The sequence below is a fragment of the Loxodonta africana genome, chromosome 4, assembly GCF_030014295.1.
Source record: "Loxodonta africana isolate mLoxAfr1 chromosome 4, mLoxAfr1.hap2, whole genome shotgun sequence".
NCBI classification, from domain to species: Eukaryota; Metazoa; Chordata; class Mammalia; order Proboscidea; family Elephantidae; genus Loxodonta; species Loxodonta africana.
The window spans coordinates 113,629,083-113,640,755 of record NC_087345.1 but is presented as its reverse complement, the minus strand read 5'-3'; the positions used below and the strand labels follow the sequence as shown (position 1 = coordinate 113,640,755).

Here is an 11,673-nt window from a genome sequence, read left to right as displayed (position 1 = left end):
GTTCTTTCATTTTTCTTTTCTTCTGCCTCCCTCCTTTTTTACTTCCCTTTCTTTTTCTGTAGAAGCTAGCTCTGATGTGTAAATATTGAACATGTCACCCTGACCTCCATGTAGCACCATCCCTAAGCAATAGGCAACCAACCCTAAGTACTATGAATGTAGTTTGTGGGAAACCCAGGTCTCATCAGAATGGAAACTGAATATACTGGTGTAAACATACAACTAAATGTCCTTATCTGTAAATGATCAGTATGATTACTTTGATTAAAATTCTATATTTGTGAAACATTTATATGTATGTAAATACTTTCACTTCTTCCTCTGATCTCTGAGGAACTGTATTAAACTTTAATTTGTCACAGTTTCCCAGGGTGATTCTTAATTGAAATGTCACTGACATCTTGTGGTTTGAACTTTTTTTTTTTTAAATGCCAGGCAGAAACAGCTAGAAACCATTAAACAACTACAAGAAGATGCTGTCAACCAGGAAGCCCTCCTCAGGGACATGCTCCAAGGAGGCAGCCAATGGCTGGAGAATGCCAAGGAAAAGGTAGGGTGCCCCCTGACTACATTATATTCAGGGGAAGTCTCCTCAGATGTCTTTAAAACCATGAAGTAAAAATAGAAGAGGAACCAAAAAAAAAAAGAAAAACAAAGAGGAACTGCGAAATTCAGTCCCCAGTGACTAGCAGTGAGCGGAGGAAGTCAAGGGGGAGTTGTAAAAGAGGCGGTGTCAACAGCCTGTTGATGAAAGAGGCAACTTTGCAGAAAGAGGCAACCTGACACATCAGGACTTTTACCACTGTAGAAATAGCTCAGGCATTCAAAGCCCATGCAAACACAGAATTGCAGAAGTTCAGTAGAGGCTTATCACTTCCCTGAGAAGAAAAGCACATTTTCAGTTTCGTGTGCATAATAAGAGTGAGCACTCAGTTGCTTTCTTTGCTAGCCACACTGCTAAAATCCGGTATTAACCGTATGTACTAGGTTAAGGATCGAGATCAGGCAGCCCCACCTGACAGTGAAGAAGCTAAGTCTTCACCACATAAACTAGAGGAAGCAATTCCTGAACAATGGGATCTCCAGACTATAAATACTGAGATACGGGACACACGCCAGACACTTGAGCAGAAGACACGAAAACTGAAAAGTGAGTAGCACTTTATATCCTAGTTCAGTCTACCCTGAGGTGGGGCAAAAGAAAGAACTACAGCCATTTTTCTAAATTACTACTGCTGTATTATTACTAAATTTATGACAATGACATGGTTCAAGAAGGCAGTATGGTAAGCTTTCAGAGAGGTTTGCCTACTGGCTAGGTAGATTAAGTTAACCATTAACTTTCCTTTTTGGTTGTTTATTATGAGCTGGATTTGTCTGTGGCTGTTACTTCTTTCAAAATTAAATACTACTTCTGAATAGCTCTAAGGTAAACAAGGAGAAAATCTTATGCTCATAGGATATTGAACATGCAAATGGTTTATATATTACACTCTGATTTTATTAGCTGGTCTGTGCCCATTGCTGTAGCCGAGAAGGCCCAGCCTGTCTTTTTTTCCTTTCAAGTAATTTTAGGAGATTAAACAAAGTAGTTATTAATTCCATGTGTATCAAAATATTAAATATGTGTTAAAATGCTTTCTGAATTTTAATCCATCCTTTAGATATATTTTGTGCTTTTACAATGTAGAATATTAATTATTTTTATGTATTGCCTAAAAGTACATAATAAGCATTTTCTAAGGATTTATGCAGAAGACAATTGTCAAATTACAGATGTAAGGTTATTTATAGACCGTCTTTTTGTAGAAAATTATTGGTTTGGGTAATATAGACAAATAATTATAAGGCAAGGTAAACCAGAAATGAACATTTTTAGACTCGTGTTTGGTTTGAATTTATTGTACCTTTTCTGATATCATCTGAGAATGGTTCTTAAGTATTCAAGAATGACCTAGTTCTAAAATAGCAACTTTGATCTTACAGTGTTTAAAAATTATTATTTTACACTTTGTAGAACTTGCCAGTTTTCTGTAATTCTTAGTATCAGCTTATTTTTAATAACTCTGTCTAACAATATAAGGCATATTTTAAATTACATAATCTATATGCTATTTTATTACTGCTCAAAGTGCATTGGAGAAGGTTCTTTTGTGATTAGAACTATTCATGCTGAGACATGAATAATAAGGCAATATTACAAGCACTCCAAATTTGGTTTAAGATGTGTCTGCTTTAGAGCATGCTTTTACCATTGCCGTCGAGTCCATTCTGACTCATAGCGACCCTATAGGACAGAGGAGAACTGTCCCATAGAGCTTCTAAGGAGTGCCTGGTAGATTTGAAATGCCGACCTTTTGGTTAGCAGCCGTAGCTCTTAACCACTACACCACCAGGGTTTCCAAAGAGCATGCTTAGAGGACTAATTTTTTGGTCAAATCACATTTATCTTTTGATTAAATGAATATTGTACCCCCATAGTTTTATACCCTACTAGGAAATTATGTCCTCCCCTCTTCCTATGATTTCCTTGTAGTACCCCCTAGAAGAGCCAACTTTTGTAACTTATCCCAAAGTGTACATTGCTGTTATTATGATTTTGCTTTTACCTTCCCAGTTTATCCTCAGAGGATAATTGGTCCAAATATTATTAAAGCAGAATATGAAAGCTCTCCTGGGTTGAGTGCATGTATTTTTTCTCTGCCTGGAGAAATTAGAGTGCATACTTCCTTTCTGTCTTGAGTTCCTCACAACCTGCCTGGGTTTATGAATGCCATTCCTTATTTGTATCTTCTGCTGTGAAAAGAAGTCATAAATGACAGGATTTTGTTCTTAAGACCATTCGTTTGTGAAAATCATTCTAATAATGCTCTTGAAAATCACCCTTTTTGGGACATGAAGGATGCTTAGGTAGCATGTATTTTCAAAATATTCTCTACAGTAAATCTTCCAGATAGACAACAAATAAATATCAGTGAGGAAGAACTTACCACAACCACCGCCGTCCATGCTGTTTGAATTCGGAATCGGATATTTGAATTCTGGATCAGAAAGCAAAAATATTTAAGCCCATTTAGCACTTTTGAAATTCTGGTATGCTTAATAAATTCATCAAGTGTTGAAGGCCTTTCTGACCTATCTTAGAAAGGTTCATCACCAAATTATGTGGGGACACTGTTCTGTCCAAATGTTCAGGTCAATGACAATGTTCACAAACCGGAATTAGGAAGTTGCTATGACATCTCATTAGAAATGCTGAACTTAAGTTTGACCAAATAATGTTTTTCGAGTTTTCAGTTGCCCTCAGGACCGGAATGATTTATGAGGTAATTAGGGTACCTGCTTGCCTCCATAAAATTTATTTAAAAAACTGTTAAATTTCTTGAATGATTACTTATATATTTTTTTCTTCTGCTTCTTAACTTTTACTTAACTATCTTGGTAACATAGATAATACTGGATATATAAATACATGTTTGCATAAAAAGATTCTTAGATCTCGGATATACATACAACAGATTAGGGTAAATCTTATGTATAGGAGACGTAGACTAATCAATCTAACCCAAACTATCATCCGTTTACTATTCGCCTTCTTTTTCCCCTATCTGACATGAAATCTTCGTTGAGTCACTCATTTTACAGACAATGAGGGAGTTACTTTTAGAAACGAAAAATATTCCCTTGGAGTAGAGATCCTGAAAAGCCCCTTTTTTAAACATATTAGGCTATGAACTTCATATAAAATTCACATGAATTGCATAGTTTAAAGAAGACTTTTACCTAGATGATCTCACTAGAAACTCCCTTCTAGCTTGCTGTCCTTAGCATGGATGGATAAGATATGCAACAGGTAACAGTTTTAAGGCTTCCAGGATGGGTAGATGGAAGATGACAGATGCATGTCCTGAGCAGTCAGTAAGCAAGAGGGAAACGAGCCAAGGAAGGTGGGATCCATGGGATTCAGACACTTGAAGATGGAAGGTATTGGAGTGTGGGCCAAAGAGAAAACCTAGGCCAAGTAATAATAGCTTGCTCAGTAGCTTTGATGGGATAAGGAACTAAGTTTCCCCAAGTGAAAAATATAAGTATGGATAAAATAAGCTAGGAGGCGTATCTTGGTTATCTAGTGCTGCTAGAACAGAAATACCACAAGTGGGTGGCTTTAACAAAGAAGTTTATTCTCTCACAGTCTCGAGGCTGGAAGTCCGAATTCAGGGAGCCAGCTCCAAGGGAAGGCTTTTTCTCTGTCAGCTCTGGGGGAAGGTCCTCGTCATCAATTTTTCCCGGTTGAGGAGCTTCTCTGCACAGGAACCCCAGGTCCAGAGGACACACTATTCTCCTGGCTCTTGTTTCTTGGCGGTATGAGGTCCCCATGTCTCTCTGCTCACTTCTCACTCTTACATCTCAAAAGACATTGACTTAAGACACAATCTAGTCTTGTAGATTGAGTCCTGACTCATTAACATAACTACCTTTAATCCTCTAATACAGAGGTAGGATATACAACATGGGAAAATCACATCAGATGACAAAATGGTGGACAGTCACACAACACAGGGGATCATGGACTAGCCAAGCCTATGCACATATTTTTTGGGGGACACAATTCAATCTGTAACAAAGTGATTTAGTATAATGATTAAGAGCATGGGATTTGAAGTTAAATCTGTGTTCTGATTTTAAGTCTTTTTTTTTTTTAAAGAGTAGCTGGAAACCCTGGTGGTGTAATGGTTAAGAGCTACGGCTGCTAACCAAAAGGCCGGCAGTTTGAATCCACCAGGCACTCCTTGGAAACTATATGGGGCAGTTCTACTCTGTCCTATTGGGTCGCTATGAGTTGAAATTGACTCGATGGCAATGGGTTTGGTTTTCTTTTTGGTTTAAAGAGTAGCTGGGTGAAGTTGGGTAAGTCATTTTACCTCTCTGAGCCTCAGTATCCTCTTTCATAAAATGCAGTTTCGCGTTATAAATAACATAATGCAAAATAGTGGTTAGTGCTTGGCCGTAGTAGGCACAGTCTATTCTGCTAGAGCATGTTTCTATAGCATGAATTACCTTATCCACAGTTGGTAAGGACATGATGTTAGTATCATATGGATGTTGCATTGGTTCAGCCATGACTTTCCTGGGAAATAGGAACTAGACTAGTAGGAATAGAATGAAAACCTTCAGCAGGAAAGGAAAAAGCTCTCACCTTTAAGAGAATTGAAAACAAAGGTCATCACCTGGGGTCTCTCCCAAGCTAGGTGCAACCCAGGTTTGCAGAGCTCTCTGCCTCCTGTGCCAACCTTAAGAGCAGCCCCTCTGCCTCAGAGTTCCACTTCCATCTGTGTTTTCTCAGCACCCCATCAGCTCTGTTCCATTTTCACTCTGTTGTTTTTGTGTATTTTTAATATTCCCTGAGACAGCCTTTAGCCATTTTGAGCTCCATGTCTGGACAACACAAGTTTTCTTCCTAAACCAAACCCATTGCTAGAGTCTATTCTGACTCACAGTGACCCTAAAGGACAGAGTAGAGCCGTCCCATAGAGTTTCCAAGGAGTGCCTGATGGATTTGAATTGCCAGCTTTTTGGTTAACAGTCGTAGCACTTAACCATTACGCCACCAGTGTTTCCAGTTTTCTTCCTACTAGGTACTAATAATTTAATAATTATTTTTGTTAGTGATCTGGTTACAATGTAGAATATATATATATATTAGTGATGTTGCCCTAATTCTATAAACCCTGTTGTTATTATTTTTTGCTTTAATGTTTTAATTCTTTCTTACTGGGGTATAATTAAATACCATAGAATGCTCAAATTTTAAGTGTACATTTCAACCACTTTGACTAATGCTTATCAAAACACAAAACTTGAATCACCTCAAAAAGCTCCCTTATGCCACTTCCCACTTAGTTCTTCCAACCCCACTACCATAAGGAGCAACGTCTGATCTGATTTAAAATTGCATTATACAGTGTGTACTTTTTTGTGTCTGTCCTCTTTCCCTCTGGATGGTATTTTTGAGATTCACCTGTGTCATGTTAATCAGTTGTATATCCCTTTTACTGTTGAGTAGTATTCCTTTGTATGAATAGCCCACAGTTTGATTATCTCTTCTCCTATTGTGTGTATTGGGTTATTATAGATAAAGCTTCTTTGAACGTTCATGTATAGGTTCTTATGTGGACATATGTTTCTATTTCACTTGGATAAATATCTAGGGGTGGAATTGTGAGGTCATAGTGTAGTTGTAGTCTCTAACATTTTAAGAAACTGCCAGTTTCCAAAGTATTTGTAGCATTTCACACTCCCACCAGCAATGGGTGGGAGTTCTAATTGCTTCACATTTTCTTCAATATTTGGTGGTGTCAATCATTTTAGTTTTAGCCATTCTAGGGAGGGTCTAGTGGTATCTCACTGTGGTTTTAGTTTGCATTCTTCTGATGACTAATGATATTGAAGGCGCCTTGGTAGCACAACGGTTAAGCACTAGGCTGCTAACCAAAAAGTTGACAGCTCGAACTTACCTGGTGGCTCCATGGGACAAAAAGCCTGATAGTCTGTTCCCATAAAGATTATAATTTAGGAAACCCTATGGGACAGTTCTACTCTGTCCTATAGGGTCACTATGAGTAAGAATTGACTTGATGGCACACAACCATGACGAGGTAGAGCATTTTTTCATGTGCTGATTTGGTCAATTTATATATTCCTTATGAAGTATCTGTTTAAGTCCTTTACCCATTTTTAAATTAGGTTTTCTTTATTATTGAGTTGCAAAATTTCTTTATATATTTTGGGTACAAGCCCTTCATCAGATATATGTGTTGTGAATATTGTCTCTTTGTTTGCCAGTTTATTTTTTTGTTTGTTTGTTTTCACGAACCCTGATGTTTGTAACGCACAATTTTAATTAACATAAGGTTTTCTGAGGAACATATGTATTGTGTTAGAACATAAAGTCCCTACCCCAGATGTATCAGCTAACATTGATAGCTAACCTTCCCCAGCTCTAATAATGTTATGGTTCTGATTATCAACAGCCAATTAATTCTGAGGCCTTTGCCTGAAAGCCTCACTGCATAGTCATTTAGAAAGTTGCTTTATCTCTGCTTCCTTTCAGAGGCAATGTATCCAAGACACCTGTTTCATCCCACGTCACAGATGGTAACAGCAGGGGATATGGTGGCCATTGTTTTATTTGCTTCCATATGAACCCTAAATGTCCTAGAGACATTGCAGATTCAACTCCAGATACATAAAGAAGAATGCAAAGGTGAATACAAATTAGGGTCATGAGCCAGCTTGTTTTGCCTTATGAGACATATGGAAATAGTTGTTATATATCGCACTGAACCTTTGTTGAAATAAGGTTCATAATTTGAATGCTTTGGGATGGACTATTTCCAAAACTCAAGATTGCCTGGTAGGAAGCAGATGGGTAACTTAGGTAGTCTTATTATTTCTTCTGAAACACAAGCTTAGTTTGGTAATTCAAAGGCAGGCTTTTAGAGATACACAACCTTTAGAAACATAACAGTGGCCACTTCTGAAAGCTTTGGTTGCTGTTGCTTGGATATAGGTCAGAAGAAGGAGAAGGCCTTGTTTCTTAACATAGTTAACACAGAGAATTTTTAAAAATCTAATTCTAATTAAAAATTTAGAAATCTAAATCTAAAATTGTAAAATTGAAATGAAATTCTAAGTATTAATAAACATTTTAATTACTTAAATAGGTTAGAAATATATATATATATATATATATATATATATTTTTTTTTTGATGTTTTCTTAACATTCTGCATCCCACTTTGGAGAGTGGTGTCTGGGTTCTTAAACACTAGCAAGCAACCATCTAAGAAGCATCAATTGGTCTCAGCCCACCTGGAGCAAGGAAAAATGAAGAACACCAAAGACACAAGGTCATTATGAGCCTATGAGACAGAAAGGACCACATAAACTAGAGACTACATCAGCCTGAAGCCAGAAGAACTAGATGGTGCCTGGCCACAACCGATGACTGCCCTGACAGGGAACGTAACACAGAATCCCTTATGGAGCAGGAGAGCAGTAGGATGCAGACCCCAAATTCTCATAAAAAGACCAGACTTAATGGTCAGCCTGAGACTAGAAGGACCCCGGAGGCCATGATCCCCAGACCTTCAGTTAGCCTAAGACAGGAACCATTCCCAAAGCCAACTCTTCAGACAGGGATTGGACTGGATTATGGGATGGAAAATGATACTGGTGAAGAACGAGCTTCTTGGCTCAAGTAGACACGTGAGACTATGTGGGCATCTCCTGTCTGGAGGGAAGATGAGAGGGCAGAGGGGCCAGAAGCTTCCCGAATGGACACGAAGAGAGAGTGTGGAGGGAAAGGACTGTCTCATTAGGGGGTGAGAATTAGGAGTATATAGCAAGGTGTATGTAAATTTTTGTATGAGAGACTGACCTGATTTCTAAACTTTGGCTTAAAGCACAATAAAAATTAGTAATAATGAAAAAATGTTCCTGTTGGGCCTAGTAACACTATGTCAAGTTTAGTTAAAAAATAAGTTATTTATACAAAATAGAATTTTTACGTGGCTGAATTTTCCACATAATTGAAGCTTTCAAAATCTTTTTTCCAGAAAAAAATTAACATTAGATCATGTACTTCTTTTCACATATGTTAGCATTATTGTCATGACTCAGAATTTCCTCAGGCTATTGAGGTATAAATCTGTTGGTCTTTAAGAAGCACTAGGATTTTTATGTTTTTTGAACACCAGATTATCTGCTGTTTTTAAATTTTCCTGGTTGTTAGTGATTAAAAAAAAAAAATAGTGCAGCTATTAACATGTTTCCATCTAGCAGAACTCTCTATCCTCATTTAATTTTTGCTTTTAATCATCTGTGGGCTGAGAAAACAGTCAAGCTTGTGAGAATTACGTATAAATTCAGAGCCCACTGTCTGAGTCGGAGAGTAAGGGTTTGCCACATGAATAAAGGGCACAGACATCAACATCTATTTTGGTTTTTCAAAAGATTGAACTCCAGATACATAAAGAAGGATGCAAAGGTGAATACAAATTAGGATCATAAGCCAGACCATATGCAAATTAGGGTCATAAGCCAAACCATATTTTCTGGTTCTTGGCTATGTTGGATTGCCAAATTAGTAAGATGCTACTATGTAACTCAGAGTTAAGTAGGTTTGTTTTTGTTTTTCCATTTCCATATTCCAGAGATGAATATTTGGAAGTGACTGGAAAGCTGATTTTAGTTAAGCCTCCTTTCTGGTGGTAAGGGTACACCATCCAATTTATAATCACATGTTGAAATTTTGAATACTTAGAGCCCTGGTGGCACAGTGGTTAAAAACTCAGGCTGCTAACCAAAAGGTCAGCAGTTTGAATCCACCAGCCGCTCTTTGAAGACCCTATGGGGCAGTTCTACTCATCCTATAGGGTCACAATAAGTCAGAATCAACTAGATGCCACTGGGTTTGGTTATTTGTTCTTGAATGGGCTTTCACGGTTACTACATCCTTTTTCTCCTGTTCGTATTTTTTTTTTAAATATTCTTTTTTAGAGCAGCTTTAGGAATACAGATAAATTATACAAAAAGTACAGAGCTCCTATATATCCCTATTCTTCCCCTGCCCACAGTTTCCCCTGTTATTAACTACTTGCATTGGTGTGGTACATTTGTTATAATTGATAAACCAAAATTGATACATTACTATTAACTAAGTTCCATAGTTTACATTAGGGTTCACTCTTTGTATTGTACAGTCTTGTATGTTTCAACAAATGCATAGTGTCATGTGTCCATCATTACAGTATCATATAGGATACTCGCACTGCCTGTAAAATGTCCTGGGCTCTACCTATTCCTCCTCTCCCCCTCCCCATCGAAACCCCTACCAGCCCCGGTAATCACGGATCTTTTTACTGTCTCTGTAATTTTGCCTGTTTTGAAATCTCACATAGTGTGAATCGTATAATCATATTTGTATTAAATTTTCAATTCCCTTCTGTCTGAATATCTCAAGATATCCCAATTAGAGTTTAAAGTATTTCTTTCCCTTATGAAGCTTGGTGAATTTCTCCTTCCTTTTTGTTTGTAATGAATAAGATGGGGGTATAGGAAGGTTGGCACTGAAGGAAGAGGAAAGAAAGAGGAGTAATTGCGTGTATCTATTCCCAGGGCATAGTACAGACATACCTGTTTAAGCAGAACAAAATTTATCCACGTGGGACAGTAAGCTGGGCAGAGTGCCTAAAAAGCCCCCTGCAACAAGATGAGCTAGAAAAACCTCCATTTTTATACATGTTTTAATCAATCATGCTTTAACCAATAAAATTTTCTATCATAATATAACCATGATAGATATGTATCTACCTCTGGAACTACAGCCACAATTTTATTGCTGAAAAAAATTTCACAGACACCATTTTTACTCTTCTGAGTTATGTTTACAAGTTTCCTTTGCCTCTTCCTAAAGATTTCAATGACAAAGCCATTTAGATTCTTGTTCTGCTCTTTGGATTTCATTCCTAGCTCAATTAATGGGGAAAATGCAATGAGAGGTTTACAGTTATAAACTTGTTCCTTTAAACTAGAATACAAGATGAAGAAGTGGTCAAATTTAACCACCACAGGTGGCATCATATCTTAAATCTAGTGAGTTTTGTATCTTTGACCATTTCACCACTCTGTTTTTGAATACACTCTACAGCTTTCTTATGACAGAGCTATTTAGATGAGGAGTTTCCTCACTATGAGCCCTTGTCTTGCACCGATATAATTCAACAACCTCCTAAACAACAATTGGTAAGTTTATACTCTTAAAATTATTTTAGAACCAATTGGGAGTCAACTACCATGCTGCAATATAAAGCTAAATCTACTATATGTTAGTAGTTTTAGACCTCTAAACTATACTCCTTTCCTTCAAGAGATTATCAGATGAAATAGTACACACGTCTTTGTTTCTTTTATCATACATGTACACACAGTCCTGGGTGGCCTTAAGAAATGGTACTGTCTTTTAAAAATTTAATAGCAGCATCGTGAAAAAGAGTTACGTAACCAGGCATGCCCTTCACCCCTACTTCTTTCCTCAAACCCTCTGTAAGAACAAACTTTGTTTTTATCCAAGTGCCAGTTATTGGAAATGATGCCATAATTCTATTGAAATATTAAACTGTAATTTTTTATAAGAATTATGCTTTACTCATATGGTTAAACCTTTGGTATGTGTGATAAAAAATAATACACCATATGCTATGCCTTTTGATCAAAAGAATGAACAACCTTTTTACCTGACATCTTTTCTTCTTGACCACTCTTACAGAGTCATCTGAGACTAATGACATTCTTTCTACCTTTGCAGATGAAGACATAGATTATTAAAAAATATTATGACATATCCTTTTAGGTAGCTAATGATACTTGATTTTCCCTTCAGAAGCAGTGTGGCTACAAACTATATAGTGGCCAAGGGACAAGAATACATCGGGCAGCCCTGACCTTGAAGTGTGTGTGCTGGTACATACCACTGCTTGGTAAGCATGGATAGCCCATCTCCTACTGCTGATCAGATATCACAAGGAATGAGAGGGGAAAGAATCAATTACAATAATATTTGGATATAAACAGTTGTTGAATACTTGAATAATCATCCCTGAATTCAATCCA

General features: G+C 37.3%; 1 protein-coding gene across 1 annotated transcript in view; it reads left to right on the top strand.

The window, feature by feature from the left end:
* Positions 1 to 789: 789 nt before the first annotated feature.
* IRAG2 (inositol 1,4,5-triphosphate receptor associated 2) overlaps positions 790 to 11,673 on the top strand; it is a 64,050-nt gene continuing 53,166 nt past the window's right edge. Inside the window, exons 1-2 of the mRNA XM_064284470.1 lie at positions 790 to 1,150; positions 7,112 to 7,264. The gene's annotated coding sequence lies outside the window, so the exon portion shown is untranslated. The remainder of the gene's footprint in view (positions 1,151 to 7,111; positions 7,265 to 11,673) is intronic.